The sequence below is a fragment of the Psammomys obesus genome, unplaced genomic scaffold, assembly GCF_907164565.1.
Source record: "Psammomys obesus unplaced genomic scaffold, mPsaObe1.curated_primary_1811, whole genome shotgun sequence".
Taxonomy (NCBI): Eukaryota; Metazoa; Chordata; class Mammalia; order Rodentia; family Muridae; genus Psammomys; species Psammomys obesus.
In genome coordinates, this window is record NW_026589137.1 from 5751985 (window position 1) to 5774355 (window position 22371).

Sequence of the window (22371 nt, forward strand, 5' to 3'; positions counted from 1 at the left end):
GAGACACAACTAATATAGTATCACTTTTTTTATCACTATATTTTCTTGTCTTTCGAAGATACAAGTTATCACTTTGACATAGTGCAAGGACAATGCAATGCTTAAACATTACATTGTGTTGTGTGAAAAAAATGATATGAGAAAAGTATCCTTCATTTCAAATGTCCACATTTCAAAACATTTCTCCTTTGCTGTACCTGAGAAATTTAAAAGTAATGGTCTTCCTGCTGTAAGATTCAAGTAGCTGTTGAATCTTCTATCCCAATGAAATCAATCATGGTGACAGTTGCCACTACGGCCTCCTCCATGTATTTTATAAACATGGAGGAGGACATGTGAGCACTTGCCTCCTAGATTTAGATTGTGTTGATACTATGACAGTATAAACTTCCATAAAAAATGTCAAGAGGTGCCCCACAAATGAGTTCAGACTTTGGATATAATGTTTTCCTTCAAAAATCAAATTCCTCGTGAATTTATAATTGGAAGTAAAACTATTTACAATTTAATCAATAAATAGCATTTAAAATGTTTTTCCACATTTTTATCGTACAAGTAGAAATTAAATATTTGATCAAATAACAAGAGGAACTATCTGTTTTTCTTTCCATAATAACATCAGTACACAAAAGATATTCAACCATGAAGCTATGAAAACAAAAGGAAAATAAGAAATACTAAAAATCATTAAGGTCATTCATAATGTCTATAAAGCATTAATGAAAGTGTTGATAAAACTGTTAAATTCATGATCAAAAATACAAAATATAACCTTAAAAGTATAACATGCAAGGATTACATTTACAAAACATTTGACCGATATTTGTCAAAGTAAGCTTCTTGGTAATGAAATATTTATGAATGTAAATCTTTATTATGATATTAATACTGACCAACTTTCTGTTCAATGTGTTAATTTTTTCTATTACATTTACATTTTTTTGGAGTTAAATAGGCTTGCATTAGCTATTTACATATTATGAATACATTTATCCAGAAAAATCAGTGATGATGTTATTTAACCAGAGTCACTTATTTATAAATTAAAATGACAAAATAGTGGGCACACACACTTGTAATTTTAGCACTGGGAAGGTTAAAGCAGAAGAGTAGCAAATACAAGGCCATTGTGGGCTGTGTTGAAAGACCTTCTACTAAAAAGAGAAGAATAAATAGACCTCATGTATAATTTAAACACAACTCAGTCAGTAACCTTGAAACTTAATAGGTACAGATATACCTTTTCCTTTTCAGAAAAGAACACAAAATAACTACTAAACAAGTTAAGTCACTGTGTTTTTATTCACAGTGAATGAAAACAGACTGTTTTAAAGCTAAACCTGTCTCTAACTTCTCCAGCTAATAAAGAGGAATATCCATACATATCAAGAGAGGTGTATAATCCATTTTGATGGTTTAGGACCACTTTCCTAACTCCCTGAAATGGAAAAATTTGTCAATGGAAGTGGGCTTGCAGCCTTGAACCAGCTGAATCCACAGAAGTCATCTGAGCTTCATTTAGTTGATAAGAGTTTCTTGCTGTTCAGTTGCTCTACCTGCACTCCAAGGAGCATGGTGTCTCCTGTTGGGTGAACACTGGGAACAAGAGCAGTCTTCCTGAAAACATAGTGGTACTGGAAATGTGGAACTGGCTTTACTTGTGAGAAATAACAACGGAGACCATACACCAAAATTTCTCTGAGCTGGTGGGAGCCTAAATTACTACCTGTGGAATAATTGCAGTTTTCATTATGAAAATATTCAAAGCCATCTTCTATTGGAATCCATTGCTATTGTAAGTACCATCACTAACACAAGAAATGGAGTATGATTACTAACCAATTATGAAATAAAGGGTATATAAAAATGAAAATGAATTTAATACAACAGATGCTTGTTGTTTTCAGGACATTAACTACCACTTTCTTCTCTCTCTCACTCCTTTCTTTCTTTCTTGACAGAGACATGTGGAATTTCATACTGACTACAATACTACGTCATTGGAAACATGCATGACAATAATGATTGCTGTAAAATATCAAAGGAGGAAAACTTGATAATAACTTGACAGGTCATTTATATAGCCCTTATTAATGATGTTATACCTCCATGAATGTTTCTACTTCAATTTCTCATATAACGAAACAAAGTAAAGCCAAAGAGCACGGTCCCTTCAGCATCTTAAACTTAGATAGTAGCAGACACAGGCTGATAGACCACAATTTCTGAGTTCTTGTGGTATTATTTCAAAGATGTCTTTTCTGTGCTCTATTTTTCCAGTGATATATTCAGATGTAAACTATAGTCACCTCTATCACTAAAAGTTTGTTCATGGAACTTCATGCATGCAACACACATTAGTAGAACTATTCCAGGAAACTAGCCTAGCACAACAGTGATGCCCTTTTATTACTTCTCTACATTCGCATAGTGCTTACTGACCTAACCACAAATGTAAGATTTTCATTTCAAACACAGGGAGATACTTTGTAATGATTTCATGTACATATCTTATACCTTTAAGATGCTTTTCATACTTCTTCAGAGAAGGGATATTTGCTTACAATTCTTTATGTATCATCATGCAATACTTAGGCCTGTATAGGTGAGTAGAAATAGCCATATAATTTTGCATACAAATAAGGACACTTTTTAGAGTCAAAGAAATTATTATAGATAATAAGTTTAAACTTACTATCCCAGACATCTATAATGTATCATAACTTTAATATTAGTGGATTTTTCTCAGCATTCAATTAGAATCATTCCATTTCATCATCCAACTATGGGATTTTGGTTACAATTTATTTATTATATTAAAGTGAGTTAATCTACAATAAAGAACACTGAAATCTCTTAGTACATTATGGAATTTTATTGAATTTTTGCATGTTGATATGATTTGCTTAGGAGTCATTCATACTTTAACAAAATATATTTTACCTTTAAAACTTATTTCTTGAGATTATAATATAAATATATAATTTTGAAATCCTGCTCTTTGATCACCTCCCCCTGAGGGGGTAGCAGCCTTAGTAAGCCATAGAGAAAGAGGATGCTGACAATATTGTTAAGACATGATAGGCTAGGGTCAGATAGTATAGGAGGAAGACATTCCAATGAGTGGACTAGGAGAGGGGCAGGGGGTGGAGGGGAATGGGGAGAGTAGGACTAGGAGGAGATGAAGGAGAGGGCTACAACATGGATACAAAGTGAATAAGCTATAAATAAATAAATAATAATAATTTAAAACTTAAAAAAAAAAAAGAAACTAAAAAAAAAAAAAGTCAGTTGAAACTCCCAGAAATCTACTAGAGTGACTTCAGCTAAGACCTCCAGAAACAGGGGTACGGAAACTGAACCAGCCATCTCCTGTAAGTAGTCAAGACTTGCAGTTTAGGGATTGGGACACCAACGCAACCACAAAATAAATTATAAAACCTATAATTTGTTCTGACTGATGTGGTACAGAACTTGTGTGAGTGGCCAACCAATGAATGATCATTGCCACCAGAGGGAGCCCATGCCTGACACTGCCTGGAGGATGAGGAACCAGAGGCTGGATAGCCCAGAGACCTAGAATAGAACTAAACACAACCAAAAAATAAATTAAAAAAAAGAAAGACTTGATCATTTTACCCCGGTCCTCTTTCTTGGTTATATTCTTTAGGTGTATAAATTTCAATATGTTTACCCTATCTTATAAGTCTATATAAGTGAGTATATACCATGTGTGTCTTTCTGCTTTTGGGATACCTCACTCAGGATAAACTTTTCAAGGCCGTACCATTTGCCTGCAAATTTCCTCACTTAGAAAGACAAATGGGATGGACAATGGATGTAGGAGAAAACAAGAAACAGGACGGGAGCCTACCACAGAGCAAAGACTCTACTTAGCAGTGTATCAAAGCAGATACTAAGACTCATAACCAAACCTTTGGCAGAGTGCAGGGAATCCTAAGAAAGAAGGGGGAGTTAATATGACCTGGAGAGGACAGGAGCTTCACAAGGACCAAATATATATGGGAAGAGGGGTCTTTTATGAGACTGTTTCTCCAACCAAGGACCATGTATGGATATAACCTAGAACCTCTGCTCAGATGTAGCCTATGGTAGCTCAGTATCCAAGTGGGTTTCCAAGTAAGGGGAACAGAAACTATTCCTGAGATGAACTCAGTGGCAAGCTTTTTTACTTCCCCCCCTCCCCGAGGGAGGAGCAGCCTTGCTAGGTCACAGAGGAGGACTTTGCAGCTAGTTCTGAAAACACCTGATAAACCAGGGTCAGATGAAAGGGGAGGATGTCCTCCCCTATCAGTGGACTTGGAAGTGACAAGGAGGAGATGAGGTAGGGAGTATGGGATTGGGAGGGAATGAGGGAGTGGGATACAGCTGGGATACAAAATTAATAAGCTGTAACTAATATTAAAAAATAAATAAAAAAGAAAAAAAAAGTCAAGAGTGAAAAAAAGTTTCTTTGATTCTAATCCCTTCTCAGTAGAAAATATACAGTTCAGTGTCTTTCTATGTAGATTAGATGAAGAAAATATTACAATCTAATATTCAAAGGGCCTGATTTTACAGTTTAAAAATTCATTTATGTTTAAATTTTCTAAAAATACGAAGATGCTTGTTATGATTTTTCACTTCTTATGGAATAATCTAAGGAGGGATAAATAAGAGAAACAAGTACATTCAAGTAAAAGTAATGAATATTTTTCTACTGTCACAATCTATCATATTTTTGTCTGTGTATCTATTATCTACTTAACTATGTATCCATCATTCTCACATCCATCCATCCACCTAACAACTTTTTATCTCTCCACCCTCCTACCTACCTTCATAAACAGACAGAATGCAATTAGCCATCTTAATGAAGTAAATCTGTGCATGTTGAAAATAATGTAACATTAGGCTTCAGTTTTGTGTACCTGTAGTTCTGATGTGGAGGAGGCAGAAAGATGTCTTGAATTCAGTCACCCAAGGCTAGCCTCGGTAACCTAGTAGCCTTGTGTGAACCACCAACAACAAAATGATCAATATTCCTTTGATAGCACTGACATATTATCACAACAATAATAATAATGGTTCAATATATAATAAAGTTTCAAATATCTCTGAGGAACCAACCCATGATTCAATTTGTTAATATGCTACAATGAGAGATTTGATTTAAAAAATACCCTTCAACAGAATGAAAATGAAATTTAAGTTCTTGAACAATGGCAGTTTCATTATCTGCTCCAGAATGAAATTTTCTATTTTGACCACAATTAAAAGAAAAAAAAATTCTGAATGAGATTTAAACATACTACCTAGCATCTCCCATACTATTTAGTTTCTTTAGATCTGTAGATGGTTATCCTATATCATACAGCTAATATCCACTTATAAGTGACTATATACCATGCCTATCTTTCTGCTTCTGGGTTACCTCACTCAGGATGATCTCTTCTAGTTGCATCCATTTGTCTGTAAATTTCATGATTTCCTTGTTTTTAATAGCTGAGTAGTATTTCATTGTGTAGATGTATAACAATTTCTATATCCATTCCTCCTTTGAAGGACATCTAGGTTCTTTCCAGATTCTGGCTATTACAAATAAAGCTTCTATGAACATAGCTAAGTAAATGTGCTTATTGAGTTGTGGGGCATTTTTTGGGTATATGCCTTGGAGTGGTATAGCTGGATCTTGGGGTAGCACTATTCCTAATATTCTGAGAAAGTGTCAGATTGGTTTTAAAAGTGGTTATACAAGTTTGTACTCCTACCAGCAATGGAAGAAGGTTTCCTTTTCTCCACGTCCTCATTCAGAATGGCAAACAGGTTAGACACCAGAAGCAGTGGAAGAGAGGAAACAAGATGGGAGCCTACTATAGAGGGTCCTCTGAAAGGATCCAACCAGCAGGGGATCAAAGCAGATGCAGAGACTCACAGCCAAACTGGGCAGAGCTCAGGGAGTCTTATGGAAGAAGAAGGGTGTGGAGTTAGAGGGACATGGAGATAATAAGAGCCCCACAAAGAGACCAAGAAAGTTAAAGTATCTGAGTCCAGGGGGTCCTGCAGAGAATGATGTACCAACAGAGGACCATGCATGGAGAGGACCTAGACCCCTTGCTCAGATATGGCCTATTGGCAGCTCAGTCTCCATGTGGATCTCTGAGTGAGGGGAGCAGGGGCTGCCTCTATCATGAACTAGGTTGCTTGCTCTTTGATCACTTGGTCCTGGTGATGTGGCCTTACCAAGGCATGGAGGAAGAGAATCCACACAGTCTTGATGGCACTTAACAAGGTATAGGCAGAAGGGCAATAGTGGAGAACTCTCCCTTTCAGTGGACTAGGGAAAAGAGATGTGGGGGGAAGTGAAAGGGAGGGTGGGACTTGGGAGAGTTGAGGGAGGAGGCTTCACTTGGCATATATAATGAATAAATTATGTAGAAAAAATTAAAATTGAAAGAAAAAAAACAGTCAATACAAAAACAGCAAGATTCCAAGAGAGTGAAGAAACAAAGGAAGCACCACATAGATAAATAATTGTGGTTCTTTTGTACATCACATTGTATAATAAATACACTTCATGCGAATATTGGCAGATATTTATAGCAAAGACATTCTAGTCTTTGTTATAAAATGGTTTAACAATAGGACATTATCTAAATTATCATACTTTTCTATCCACAAACTTCCAAGTGAATCTAAAGTAGACTACCAGGAAAGAAAAGGGAGGCAAAAATAATTACAAGGAAAACAGCATGTTATCCTTTGAAAACTTGTTGAAGAAAATACATTTTCTTGACAGTCTCACATATACACATGGACATCTGAGACAAGTACAAGACAATATTATTTTAAGAAATTAAAATTTTTACATCTATTTAAGAGCCTGACTTCTCATATCTTGTGATGAGTGGAATATTTGTGTGGGGACATTCAAATAGTACTTATACCTCAGTTAAACTAGTAAAGGGCAAACAATAAAACTGTACTTGAACATATTCATTCAGGAAGTTAATGGGTCAGGTGAGCACTCTATTTTCTGGTAGTTGTAGGGAAGAAAGACATCCACTTTTATTTCCAAAGGGACCAGATCTGGAAACTCAGAAGGGACATCCATATAAGCAAAAGTCTGTGTTCTTTTACTTCATATTACTCACAAACTTGAAAAGGTAAAAATTCCACTGTTCTCAAACATTAATAAAGATGATAGTCTAAAGAAAAATGCTCAGCTATACAACAAGGTCATTTGCTCAATCATGTTCATAACAGCTCTATTCATAATAGCCAGAATCTGGAAACAACCAGGTTTTCCTCAACTGACTAATGGATACAGAAATTGTGGTACATTTACACAATGGAATACTACTCAGCAATTAAAAATTAACAAGAAAATCATGAAATATGCGGGCAAATGGTGGGAACTGGCCCGAGAGCCCCTGCAGTGACATATACCTCAACCAAGGACCATGCATGAAGATGACTTAAAACCCCTTCTCAGATGTAGCCCATAGACTGAGTCTCCAAGTGAGTCCCCTATTAAGGGGAGCAGAGGCTCGCTCTGGAATGAACTTAGTGTCTGGCTCTTTAATCACCTCCCCCTGGGGGAATGCAGCCTTACCAGGCCACATAGGAAGACAATGCAGCCATTCCTGATGAGACCTGATAAGCTACATTTAGATGCAAGGGGAAGAAGGCCTCCTCTATCAGTGGACTAGGGGAGGGGCAGAGGAGGAGAAGGAGGGAGGATGGGACTGAGAAGAAATGGAGATGAAGGCAGAGGTTATAGCCAGGATACAAAGTGAATAAATTGTAATAAATAAATAGATAGATAGATAGATAGGTAGATAAGTAGATAAATAGATGGATAGGTGATAGATATATAGATAGATCTATAATACACAACACACACAAAAGAACAATGTATTTTAAAATTATACTGTGAAATATTGAAAAGAGAAGCAATCCTTGGTTATAGTTGTCATTTATCTGGGAAAGGTAACATTATTTTAATTTAGTGTAAGTAGCTATTATTAAGGATTTAACTTTTGTCATAGTTATGTATTTTTCATTGATGTATTTCACCATCATCTTTCCCAAAAGGTGATATATAATGAATTCAAGTTCTGCACATCCTTTAACAATACTGACTTAATTATCAGAAAATAAGCTTGATCCAAAGATAGACCTATGATCCCTGTCTTTTATGGTAGAGGACCCTACTTTAACACCACTTTCTAGATAGGTGTAGTTACTATCTATATCACTAAAAAAAAAAAAAGTGAGATTTCCCTTAAGTTTACTTATTTTAATTACTGAACTTATTAAGGATTTATGTTTTACAAAGTCATCTTTACTAGATTATAAATCATTCTGTTTTATATGTTGACAAAAGTATTATGGCATTCAATATTGTGTGTCTCCATCTAGTTCTATTTACAAAAAAAATTTTGATTTTACAGATAAGTTATATGAACATATTCATCAACAATTATTCATTGAGCTTGTATTTCATGAAAGAGACTGCTGCATTGCAACAGTAAGTTCTAACTTGTGTGTGAAGATAAACTTATTGCTCTTAAAGAATCTGCCATTACTCACTACGTGGTAGAGGGAGAAGCTGATGGAGATTTGAGTATTTGAACATATCATAAAATTATAAAGATGCCAGCAATGGACCTAGAAGTAAGGTCCTACATCTAATTATTCTGCTCATATTCGAGGGTGAAGAAACTGGGGAAGGCTAGTTTGTTAGGAATCTAGTAAGCTCTTGAAACAAATAAAATACATTGGAGCCATCATTTCTAAGGATAATTGTAGTCCCCTTTTCATCATGTTAAAGGAAGAAAACCATGTATTGTCTTTTCTCAGCAACACTTAATGGGCATTTTGTCAAGAAGTTTAAATGAATATATGCTTTCATAAAATCTCCTTGAGAACCTTTATTCATTCCAATAAGATCAACCGTATTTCATGGAGTCCAACTCTGACTATTAAAAGGGTTAATTTAAATTGCTAAAAGCTGCACAGCTAGCATGGATTAAAATGCTGCCCTAGAAAGTATAGCACTGAATACTTGTTATTAACTTACTAATATAGCTATCTTTACTTAGAAGTAGGGTTCATGGTCCTACCTGCATTTTACACCCTCAAAATGTTCACGAAGTGTCATAGGACCCATTAGTTATGTACCCACCTGCATGCGGGAAGAGCCCACAGTGTGGCTTTCCCAGCTTTTGGGGGGTTTTGCTTTTGCACTGCTCGATGCCCACTTGGTCAATGGAGAGCCGAATGGGTCACTTGCCAGTGCTACAAAGAGCAAAGCTATTAGTATAGTCGTGTCCTCTGTGCAGAGGGAGCTGCTTGTGGGAGGTGCTGAAACTGGAAACATAGAAATCAATGCTGTTTTCACTTGGCAGGGTGACCTAGTCAACTTCAGGAGAAAGAAATGTTAGTTGGAACTTAGGTGAGTTTGAGTGCAGAGTGGCAGTACAGTCACTGCTAGTTGTAGGAGCTTAGAAAACTTGTCCAAGGTCTCTTAGTCTTTTTTTTTCTTCATATGTTGAATAAGATCAATAATATTTTCATGGTTGATTGTCATGAGAATTACAGGGGAAATGTGTACCATCCAGTGCTGTACCCACTAAATAATATCTCTTGTCATAGATACCTCTCACTGAAGTCTGAAACTTCTCACTGAAGTCTGCTTTTTTGAATCATCTCATGTGAAACATTTATTTTAAAACTTATCAAGCATTTTTTTAAAGAATGTTATTTTTAACTCTGTGTGTGTGTGTGTGTGTGTGTGTGTGTGTGTGTAAGTTCTGCCATAGGCCAGAAGAGGGCTGTTTGTCCCCTGGAGCTGGAGTTACAGGAGGTTGCCAGTTACCTAACTCAGATCCCTTGGAAAAGCAGCAGGAACTTTTAACTGCTGTGCCCTCTTCAGTACCAGGAAGTTATTTATTGTTAGTAGTTTTATATATTTCCATTCCTTGTATAATTCTACCTTCAAAAAAAAATTTCTTTGTATTGCATTGATTATATTGACTTAAAGGTGGGGTGACTACTTACAACTGTGTAACATTTCCTGTACTTCAATTGTGCTAATGACAATGATACATCTTTCCTTGCACCTGGGTAGACCTCACTTTCTCCCTAATGTAGGAAAACAGAACAAAATTCATTTCCAGCATATTTCATTTTTCCCTTATTGGTTATAAATGAAAACTTGCCACTTGGAGCTTACTTTAGCAAATAATCATTATCCCACCCTCCATGATTTGGTTCATTAGATCAGCAACTATTCATTAGTAAATTTTTATGAAGCATGCACAACATTAAATACTATACCAAACAAAACACACCTACCCAATATCCCCTGTAGTTCTGCCATGCTGAATGTTCCCTACTTGGATACTCAGCCACCTGAGTTCTACAAGTGTGGCCTCAGTGCACAGAATGGGATTAATTATAACCCTTAATGTGGTGAATCACTATTATCTTCGCACCACCCATGGCTCTCTTGTTATAATTAAATTGTTATTTAAAATTATGCACTGTGAACATCCAATTTTAGGAGATAATGCCAACATTTTCCCAAGTATTTTGTACAGATTTGTATATTTGCCAGAAATCTATAATAGATCTACTTGTTTCATCTTCCTATAAATACTTGATTCTTTTAAACATTTACATGTTTATCAGTATAGTCAATATGAAATGTTCCCTTTTTGATTTATTTTCTTTACTCTGTGAGGGTGTTTTTAACCACAGACTGAGGATTGTTGTTTTTTTCTTCCTAGAGACTAAATGTTTTTCTTCCTAGAGACTAAATGTTTAAGCAAATAAGAAAAACAAAAACAATTTAAAAATAAATATTGATCTAATCTAAGAGTATATAAACAACTATACTTCAGGAATGAAAGTACACAAACTAGAACGTGACTCTCAAAAGGATATTTTCCACTCTTAAATACTAAAAGAGTGGCAAATTAAAGAAAAAAATAGAAATTATTTTGATGACATATATCTTTAATCCCAACAATGTTAGGCAGATCTCTGTGTGAGTTCTAAGGCAGCCTTGTCTATATAGTGAGACACTGTTTCTAAAACAAAACAGTATTGAGGTGCAACCTTGCCAAGCCACTGAGGAAGATGATGCAGGCTAGGGTCAGATAGAAGGGGAGGAGGTCTTCCCCTATCAGAGGACTAGAGAAAGGGCATAGGCGAAGAAGAGGGAGGGTGGGTGGGACTGGGAGGAGATGAGGGAGGGTACTGCAGTGGGGATACAAAGTGAATAAATCATAATATATAAATAAATAAAATTTAATTAAAAACTTTAATAACAAAAAAGTCTTTGATCAAATAGGAAGATTGACATAGTGCCTACCATAGGTATCCGTGCAAAAGTCTTGAATACATAGGAAATAGATGCCTAATGAGATGAAAGAAGTAACTGCAAAATAGGGAGATGCTACATGCTAAATGATAGGGGAACTTTCTGAAGAAACTTCAGCTGAAATGCAGACTTCAGTGGTCCTCTACCATTTTGTATACGCACAATCCTATTACTTAGGGCACATTATTTTATTGTTTCTTTCTAGTTAACTGATCTCATCTCTCCAATAAAATCTGAAAACCTTGAGAGGCCAGAGACCTTGCTGAACATTTTGTTGTTAAATCCCGATAGTGCTGACAGCATAACAGTTCTCTTTAACTGTTTCAAGGATATTTTTGTATTATTATCCAACTATCATCCTGCTATTTTATTCTCATCATTCTTTGTTGTAACCATCATAGTCAAAAAGAGAAGGAAAAGAAACCTGCAATTTGATCAAGAAACACTAAGTAATAGTTCCAGAGTCTTCTTATAGTCAAATGTTTATGACAAATTGTGTGAAAACTTCTGAATAATTTAGAGCAATAAACAACATATTTTCTCTGTAGCAAAGGTGCTTTGATGTGTTAATTGGAATGTATTGCTTTTTGCAAAAGTAGGTTACATCACTTTTAGTTTTAATGCAAATTTAATGCATATTAATATGAAGAGTCAAATTAACACTATTGGATTTATACATTTTTGAAAAACCATAAACTGAGAACTTTATGTTCTTATGGCATGAATATCATAAAATATAATGAAAATGGAGCTTCTGGATCTGTATTTGCCAATAATTACTATTCAAATAGTCACTGACTTTCCTCTGAAGACTTTAGAGAGCCTGACTATCCTCTTCCTTTCCTGTAATTTCATGAATATTCTGTCTCACAACTATAACTGTGCCATAGGGATTCAAAGTCATTATACAGTGGAAAAGAAATTAAATATTTTTAAAGGCCAAAATTCGATGTTAGATGATGGCAATAACATTAAGAAATTTGTCTGAGAACAGGCCATCAATTAAAATGTAGGAAACTACATTAAAATCTTATTAATTAGTTCACTTTCATTTGCTCAGTTGGGAAACCTAATATATAAATCAATTCCCTGAACTGGTGAATAGTGAGAAAAGAACCCAGTTTAGGAAGCTGAAGGGAAAGCTCATTGGTAGGCCACTTGATTAATATGTGCAAGGCCTTGGATCCAATCCTTAACACCACATATGCACGAATATATAAGACTGTCTAGATAGTGAATGAGACATTAGGTAGTCTTTAAAAATTGTGCTATGGAAAAAACTGTAACCACAATGATCCCAAATACCTGAAAATAACCCTAGCAATGCAGCCACCTGGTGGCCAGGCAAGTCTGTTCTGTGTGTAAACATTATAGATCCCTGTACCTAGCAAAGTGTCCAAAATATGAGATACAGATTAGAAATCTGTGCTATATTTCTATGTACTTTTAGAAATTTCTCTTTGGGGGAGTGGCTAAACATATTATCATTATTAATGACCCCTAATGAACATCTTCTTCTTCATGTCTCATTGGCTTCCAAAGCCTTTCATGATCTCCCACTTAAAAAACATGTCTCCAATCATCCACTTTGAAATACACTTCCTTCTGCCCTTTCCACATTTCCGGCTCAATTCTATCCTCAATTTTAAGTTCTTAACGTCTTTTTACACATTGTAGCTGTACAAGCTACCTTCTATTTGTTCATCTCACATTAGTCTCATGGTGCCTTCCATGATCCTTCTTTTTAAGTAATAAGTTTTAAATAACCAGTTTACTAAAGACTTAGTCATTTTAAAAATGTCCTTTGTTGCAACTATAATACCTCAACAAAACAAAACAAAAAGCTGAACAAACACTACACCTACAGTCATGAGAATATAGAAGAGAAAATTCTCACAGGATCCTACCCCTAAACAAATCTCACAAGGATCTATCCCTACAGGCAACTAAGGAATGCTGAGAGAAATAGAATTAGTCTCCTCTAAGGATTGTTTATCTAATAACAATTAGTCATTCTTTAAATCATATACATACTAGTAACACAAGAGGAACTAAGCATGATGTATTTTCATATTATTTAACACATATCTGTATAACTATGTATACATATGTATATACATATGTTTATGTGTATGTATATATGCATATATACATGCATGTATACACATATATACATATATGTATATAAAAAGATAGATAAAAAAGAAAGATAACAACAAAAATTAAAAAAATCAAATACACAGAGAAACCCAGTCTCAAAAAATGAAAAAAATTAAAAAAAGAAAGAAAGAAAGAGAAAGAAGTCATGAGGTTAAGAGCAGTGGGTGAGATGATTGAAGGGAGAAAAGGTAGGGGACAATGATATAATTATACTTCATTATCTTTATCATTTATTACAATTTATTCAATTTGTATCTTGGCTGTGGCCCTCTCCTGGTATTTTCCCATACCCATCTCCCTCCTTCTTTTCTACCTATGCCCCTCCCCTAATCCATTAATAAGTGAGGTCCTAATATATACATTCAGATCATCTTGTCAGCCTTGCTAGCTTTTGTGACAGGCTAACTTAAACTAAAATATATATCTATACTGTACACAGTTTTCAAATTTCTAGATAGGTTAATTAGATTACATACATTTTCTTTTATATAAAAACATATTTCTAATTATATTTCTACATATTTATAGGGCAACAAGAAGTTCTTTAGTTATCTAGTCAATCTCACATCTTTTGAGTTCAACTAAGTGTGAAGAAGGATGCCTGAAAGGTTTAGATTAGCCATTACACTGGCATCAATGATCTCACCCTCCAGTCTACCTTGTTTAATGTTCCATGTAACTGTAGCTTCTTTGAGGAAATTTAGTTCATAGATATCATATAGGAACCTCAAATTTAGAAATATGAAAAACAGAGTGCCAAATAGATAATTAAATACATTTCTTAATTTTTTTCTCTCTCTCTAAATTTCTTCCCATTTCCTATCTCATGAAATTTCCTCTATTTCCCGGTCACTTTAGACAATTGATGTCAAGGTGTGTTTCTCTGGCTTGCTTAAAGAGAATTTAAGATTTACAGAACACCTACTATATACACTTGTTAAAAGTTCTTTCACAAATATAACAAATGGTGAGTTTTATTACTATTTAGCATACAAAAATAATATAAAAGCCTGATCTACTTAGCAATTCTGTAAGATGAGTATCCAAGTTTGCCTGCGGCTGTAGGTTATAAGTAAGACATGAGAAGAATTTCCTCATTGAGGATATTCTAGTTTTTCTCCCAGTTAATACAAGAAATATATTTCTCTGGCTTTGTTCATCAAATCAATACAAATTATGTAAAAAGTTAGGTAGAAAATTTGAGATTGTTTGCTTGTTCTTCTCTCACCCAACCATGTATCCAGGTTAGCCTTGAACATCGGGCAATCCTCAAACCCCAGCCTCCTAAATGCCTAGAATTATAGGCATGAGCTACTATGACTAACATTATACAATGCCAAACTCGAAATCCTCAAATCTTACCCAGACTTAAAATTTTATGCATATCAGCTTTTATTTTTGTATTTTTTAAAAATTTTTGAAAATTATTATTATTATTAATTTATTCACTTTATATCCTAGCTGTAGGCCCTTTCCTCATGTCTTCAAGTTCCACCCTCCCTCCCTCCTCCCCCTCTATGCCTTCCCTAGTCCATTGATAAAGGAGGACTTCCTCCCCTATTATATGACCTTAGCTTATTATGTCTCATCAGGACTGCCTGAATCCTCTTTCTCTGTGGACTAGTAAGGCCATCCAACCAGGGGGAAGTGATCAAAGAGCAGTCAACTAAATTCATGCCAGAGACTGCCCCTGCTCCCCTTACAAGGAGTCTGAGCTGCCTATGGGCTACATCTGAGCATGGGGGTTAGGTCTTCTCCATGCATGGTCCTTGGTTGGAGTATTGGTCTCTGCAGGGATCCCTGGGCCCAGATTTCTTGGCTCTGTTGGTCTCCTTGTGGAGCTTCTGTCCCCTCCAGGTCTTTCTATCTCCTCCTTTCATAAGATTCCCTGCACTCTGCCCAAAGTTTGGCTATGAGTCTCCGCATCTGCTTTGATACCCTGATGGGTAGAGATTTTCAGAAGCCCTCTGTGCTGTCTCCTGTCCTGTTCTCTGTCTTCTCTGGCTTCTGGTGTCTATCCTGTTTGCCCTTCTGAGTGAGGTTTCAGCCTCTTTACTCTGGTCTTCCTTCTTGTTTAGCTTCTTTAGGACTATACATTTTAGTATGTTTATCCTACATTACATTGTTAATATCCACTTATAAGTAAGTAAATACCATGTGTGTCTTAGTAAAGATCATCCCAAGTGAGGTAACCCAGAAGCCACTTCCTCTTAAAGCAGCTATCAACTGCCAGTATATCCTCAGTAAAAAGAGGGGTCTAGAAAGCATGTTAATTTTTTAAAAGTATACTTGATTGTTTCTGTGTTTCTCTTCTAGAGATACTACTATTTTATTATATAACTTTTATACTTATTGTGAAACTGATTATTGAGTTTGTATTACATGTAGCACACTATGTTCTTTATTATTATTGTCATTATTATTATTTACAATTTATTCATTTTGTATCCCTTTTGTAGATCTCTCTTTCATCTCCTCCCAGTCCCACCTTCCATCCCTCTTTTATTTTCTTTCTAATAAATTAGACAATATGCAATTAGTAGAATTAGGCATATTTTAATAAGTCAGTTAACAATATAATGACAATAATATATTTTATGTGTTTTATTGCATTTCTTTAAAAAATTATTTGTTTCACATGATTTTATGTTAATTTATTTCTTCACTCATCCCAATGTCACTTATGCTTCATATGTGGTGATAATGAAATGAAATCCCCTCTCTCTAATTATGTGAAGGTCCCATGTTTTCGGGTAGTCTATAAACTCTCAGGCATTTTGTCACAGTGAAAAAGAAAATAGGTAACTGCCAGATGTGGAAGTGTACATCATACAATTAAAGAAACCAGGGGAATGAGGAGGGAAGAACTTGATTTTAAGGGCAGCAAGGGATCACTGGCAATATCATGTCCAAAACAAAACTCAAAACAATTAAAAAAATACTCTGACAGCTGAGCTTGCATTGGTATTCAGTATAACTGCTACTCAGCTTTAGTGATAAATGTAGTTTTATGAACATTAAGTTATTATAAGGAAATGGAGGATACTGTCAAGCTGATAAGAGCACATATTGTTCTTATTGGTGACACAAATGTGTTCTTATTGGTGACACAAATGTGTAACCCACATAGAACATAATGATACTTCACTGATTAGCACTTTAGTCTTTGCTACTTTCACATTTTTTTGCTTATATATTTATTAGTTTAGCCAAATGAAGAGTGAGAAGTAAAAATATACTTTATGAAATACAAGAAGGTAAATATTTTTAAAAAGTTATGCAGGGAACCAAAAAAAGAAAAAAAAAAAAAAAAGAAAAAAGACTGGGGAGAGTTAATACGACCTGGAGAGGACAAGAGTTCCACAAGGACCAAATATATCTGGGCACAGGGGTCTTTTATGAGACTGTTTCTCCAAACAAGGACCATGTATGGATGCAACCTAGAGCCCCTGCTCAGATGTAGCCCTTGGTAGCTCAGTATCCAAGTGGGTACCCTAATAAGGGGAACTGTTTCTGACATGAACTCGATGGCAGGCTCTTTGACCTCCCCCCTACTCCCCCCGGGAGAAGCAGCCTTGCTAGGCCACAAAGGAAGACTTTGCAGCCAGTCCTGAAGACACCTGATAAACCAGTATCAGATGGAAGGGGAGGAGGTTCTCCCTTACCAGTGGACTTGGAAAGGGGCAGGGAGGAGATGAGGGTGGGAGGAAAAGAGGGAGTGGGATACAGTAGGGATACAAAGTTAACAAACTGTAACTAATATAAAAAAACAAAAATTAAAAAAAAAGCAAACAACAAAAAAAGTTATTACAACATCATGGTAAAACAATGGAATGCTTTTTGAAATTACTTATTGAAATAAGTAATATTGGCACATATTATGATTCTTGCATTGTTATCAAGACCCTTGTAAACACAGAATGAAAAATTCTGAAAGTTAAGCATCAGAGATTTCATATCAAACAGTCTATCAAGTGACTTTGTTTTATTTGTAACACCACAAGGCCACATGGTTAAAACATGAAACTTCTTCGATTTTTAATGCATGTATTAAAAGAGTGACAATTACAAAACTTGCCCTAGAAGTATAGCACTAATGCGTTGGTGCTCTTCACTACATGACATTATTCAGGTAAAGAACTTTGAGTTCTATTATCATGTTAGAGAAAAAAAAGCAATATTAAACAAACAATGCTTACTGTAAATACTTACTATTACGAACTTTATCCTGTTTAGGAGGAACACAGCTGTCCAATTGAAAATTGCCCACTTTTTTTTAAAGAGATGTTGTCTACAAAAATCATTACCTTGGAGATTACCTATATCATCTATTTATGCATGTACATATATCACATATGTATACCTGAATATATATATATATATATATATCATACCTTTGTGTTAGATTCTGTAGAGCTATAGGGAAGTTGTTACTAACTTTGAAGAATAATTGAAGCAAATCATATGAACCTTCTTTTACTTTGTAAAAATTATTGATTCTTATATATTTTAAAATAGTTACAAAAACTCAAAAGCCCTGTTAGTAGAGTGTTTGTTCAGAATGTGTACTTTATGTCAATCTTGACAAAGGAAAAAAAAACTTGAAGATGTATAGGTATATAGGTATTACAAATGCACTCTTGGTACTCCTCTATATACAGTGAATGTTACTATACTAAGAACATTAGCTATATCATTGCAATAAATCACTAGTCTTCAACCATTTATAGTATGTGTGAGGGTGGTGATTTTCATGTCTTTGGTGCGCCTTTGCAAGGTGAGCCTCCTGGAGAATTAAAATAGGCCAAAACTTCATGTAGTAAAATAAAATATCAGCCATAGTTTGCCTTTGAGCTCCTTGGAGGATTCAAATTTTGGAGGGATGGAATAGAGTTTGTCAGTTCTATCAATTATTGCTACCTTAAGGTAAATTTACTTATCAGGTTTTTTTTTTTTGTAACAGCTGATTTAAAAACCAGGTATTTGCACAAAGAGTTCACAGGCTGGGGAGAGAAATTGGAAACAATCACTGTGAAGTTGTAGATACTTGGCATATAGAAGTAGAGAGAAGATGGCTTACCAAAGGAAGAATAATACTACTAAAATGGTGATAGCAAAGTTGGAATTGATTGACATAACACTGTGGTAAGACTGATCTTAGTCTTTATCATTGGACGATGCTTATAATCCTGGTCATCAGCATGACATGATGATCTTATGTGAATACCGTATAAACTAACCTGTGCATCAATGTTAACCTATTTCCTCAAAACAATGAAAACATCTGCGGTACACTTCAATCTTCATAGACTTAAGGTGACATTCTTCTGCTGAAGCACTTCACAATTTTATACTTTATACACTTTGATTTTCCCCTAAGGATTCATATTTGCAGTATATGGAAAACCAGTGAGAGAGTAATAGAAGCCTTTTAATATATATTAAATATAGAAAGTACGATGCTTGCCATAACATTAAAGGAGGATATCCTTAATAACCTGGCAGAACACTTTGAGGTTGGTTGTTTTAACTATTGGTTAGATTTCAATGTAACTATTTTTTTATATATCTGCCTTGTTGGAAAAATTCACTAATTTTTTCTTTCTTTAATTTCTTTATCATTACTTATGTGTGTAGCAGACATTATCAACCTTATTTCCTTCTTAATATCTTTTGAAATTTGATAGACTTACATTTTTTTTGCACTGGTTAATTTTTTATATAGTTATATATTAGCGTGCTACTAAAAGTACACATTGAAATACTCCTATAATAAAGAATTAGTTTCTCCAATCATCAATTCTTACTCCAGAAATATAATTATAAATTCATTTTGTGATATTAACTATATAAATATGACCGTGAGAACAGTGAGAAAGTTAACTGAGAATTCCCTGGGCAGTTATCTCATGTCACATTGCTTAACCTGTAATCTAGTCATTAAGTCACATAATTAGAATATAGATTTGCCCATTCTCTGATTCTCCCTCCATCTCTTCCTTCTTCTAATTTTTTTTCTTTCTCTCTCTCTCTCTTTCTCTCTCTCTTTCTCTCTTTTGAGATAAAGTTTTTCTCTGCAGCCCTAGATCTCAATCTATAAACCAGGTTGACCTTGAACTCAGAAATTCACCTGTCTCTGCCTCCTGAGTGCTAGGATTAAAGGCATGCACCACTTTAGCCAGCTTCCATTCTCAGCTTCTCATCTTTTATGAAAGTTTGTCTTTACTTTTGAGAATTTGTGACTTATAACAAAGGTTCTTAATTTCTTTATACTTGTCCTGAGAAATTGAATAACAACAACAATAAAAATTCTTTTTTTTTTTTTTTGTACTAGGGATGGAACCCAGATCTTTCCACTTCCCAGTCAAGTGCTCTACCACTGACATACATGCCCAGCCTCATCTATGATGAATATTTAAAGAGCTTTTCTTTCTAAAATTTACCATCAGGAAATGATAAATAGATTTTCTAATTCCAAATCACTGTTACAAGTTTGTCACTAAGAACATGGATTTCTCCCTTGACCATATTTTCTCACTATATAATCTTATTTTATATTTTCTTACAACAAAGTTGAGATAATGGTTTGCAACTTGGCAAGGGTGTCTACATTACACTTAATTTGATAAAACAACTTGAATGTTTAAGGTTGTAGTAAAATGTTTTAAAATAATTTTTTCCATATATTGTAAGCCATTAATGGCATATGTATTAGCAGTTTGGGTACATGATTAAGTTTTCAAAATGATTGTAATCACTTATATATAATAGTTAAACATTAATTCAAAATAAGAATCCCAGGGCATGCTTAAGAATATACTTACAATTAATTTGGAAAGATGGTGTTCATTGGCCTATGCTTGCAGGTATTAGTTGACAACCCTAAAAGTAAACATGATGAAATATTATAAGCATAACTCTATAAATAAGGTTTTATAATCAAGGTATCTAAGCTATTTTCTGTGGTAAAACATGGCTAAATTGTAGTGGGGATACTATGATGAACTCCACATTACAATTTTAGTCTCATAGTTTCAAAAATAAAGTATCAGTACAATAGGTGTACCACTGTTTGTCCTTTTGCTAAAAAAGAAATCATATGTCAATTTGTTACTAAATGAATCAGCAAAGTTCTACATTAGATGTTAAGTTGAACCTCTATTTCACATAAGACAGTTTTTAGAGCTGTAGTTAGATGGTATTCCATCCAGAGGTCCCAAGACAATATTGAACTCTGGGAAGAAAAATAGCACTTGACAATCATCATTTTAATGTCAGTTATCATAACAGTATCAATTCTGTAACTATTTTGGAATTCAAAAACAAGGTCAAGACACACATTAGCTATAATTTTGTAGTAGTACAAACTTTTAATAATGTTAGTTTTTTATTTTAAATAGGAAAGGATTCCCCAAACACTAAAAACATGACCAATGTGTTTCAAATACAGGTATTTTGTTAAAAATACAGTTAATACTTTTGCTGAGTCAATTAAAATGAAGTGAAATTAACAGCATTAGAATTATCAAAAATATATAGAAAACATTATTTTATAATTTATATTATTAAAATAGTTAACTCACATACCTAGTGACATAGTTGACATGAATAACCCAATATAAAAATATGTATTTATTGAATTTTGTTGTCACAATTTGAATAATTTAATTTTATTATATTTCATATTATCCAAGATAGAATGTTTTATACCGATAACTTACTTTACTGTGGATTCCTTAGGACAGGAAAATAAGATATATTTGAATTCAAATAAGAGAGAAACATCATGGATTAAAAAAAAACTTTTTTCTTTTATTTAAATTATATTTTAAAATACATTTAAATTTATAAATCTGCACAAGAACCTTTTATCACTTTCAACAGTTAGTGCAAAGGTCATTGCAATGCCTGTGAGACTAAATGTTCAATATTAATATTTTGTTATATGGAAATGTTAAAATGCTTATAATAAATAAATCAGTGTCCTACATGGAAAGCTGCATAAACCTTGTTCTCTCTAACACATTTCAGGAGGCAGAGATGCAAAATGACTAGCCATTTTCAATTACTGGTAAGAGTCTATGCTGAGTGAAGAAGCATTTGACAATGCTGCTATTGATTTACATGATACAAACTATAGATTGCATTTCAACAAAGCACCTTAGCTCACTACACTGTAGTAATCTACTCTTACCCACTGAGGCTCCCATTTAAATTAATTTTACATAATTAAACGATACACTTGGAGGGAATAAATCTGTTTGGTCATAGAAATGCTGCATATCTAATTGCAGCCTCTAGTGGTCTACTGCAGTCAGAAAAATGTTCTGTGATGTAATTGTTAGGATTTGCCTATTTCAGGTTTTTCTTCACATGAGGAGATTGAGATACTTATAATGAAGCATTTCTGTTCCTCATGAAAAAAAAATTCTAATTTGGAAGTTTTTAAAAGAACGAGTTCTCTGAAACTTAACAAGTGAAAATATTATTTCTGATGTGTATGATACTTTAGAGTAGATTTTTAATTGTTAATTCTGAGAGAGAGAGAGAGAACTTCCTTCACTAAAAAGGACCTTTTTCCTGAGGGTGTTCTAACCCAACCATAACATTTTCGTTGTCTTTTCTTTGTTGTTGTTTAGAATCATGTAGCCCAGGCTGGCTTCAAATTTATGAAAAATTTCACATATTTGTCTTCTATTACATACCCTACTATGCTTTCTGGCTCACAGCTCACATCCTTTTATGGTAATATTTTCATCTCTAACATATGTTTTTTTTTTTTTTTTTTTTTTTACCGTCAGCTAGTTGTGAATTTTAGT

The 22371-nt window shown here is 34.3% G+C and overlaps 1 protein-coding gene and 1 non-coding gene across 2 annotated transcripts in view; both read right to left on the minus strand.

Annotated features, from left to right (window-relative positions):
- Htr2c (5-hydroxytryptamine receptor 2C) overlaps positions 1–20394 on the minus strand; it is a 355498-nt gene extending 335104 nt beyond the window's left edge. Inside the window, exon 1 of the mRNA XM_055605002.1 lies at positions 20377–20394. The gene's annotated coding sequence lies outside the window, so the exon portion shown is untranslated. The remainder of the gene's footprint in view (positions 1–20376) is intronic.
- LOC129674923 (small nucleolar RNA SNORA35) lies at positions 9179–9306 on the minus strand. The gene has a single exon (XR_008719861.1). It is a non-coding gene; the product is annotated as a small nucleolar RNA SNORA35 (small nucleolar RNA).
- Positions 20395–22371: the final 1977 nt, after the last annotated feature.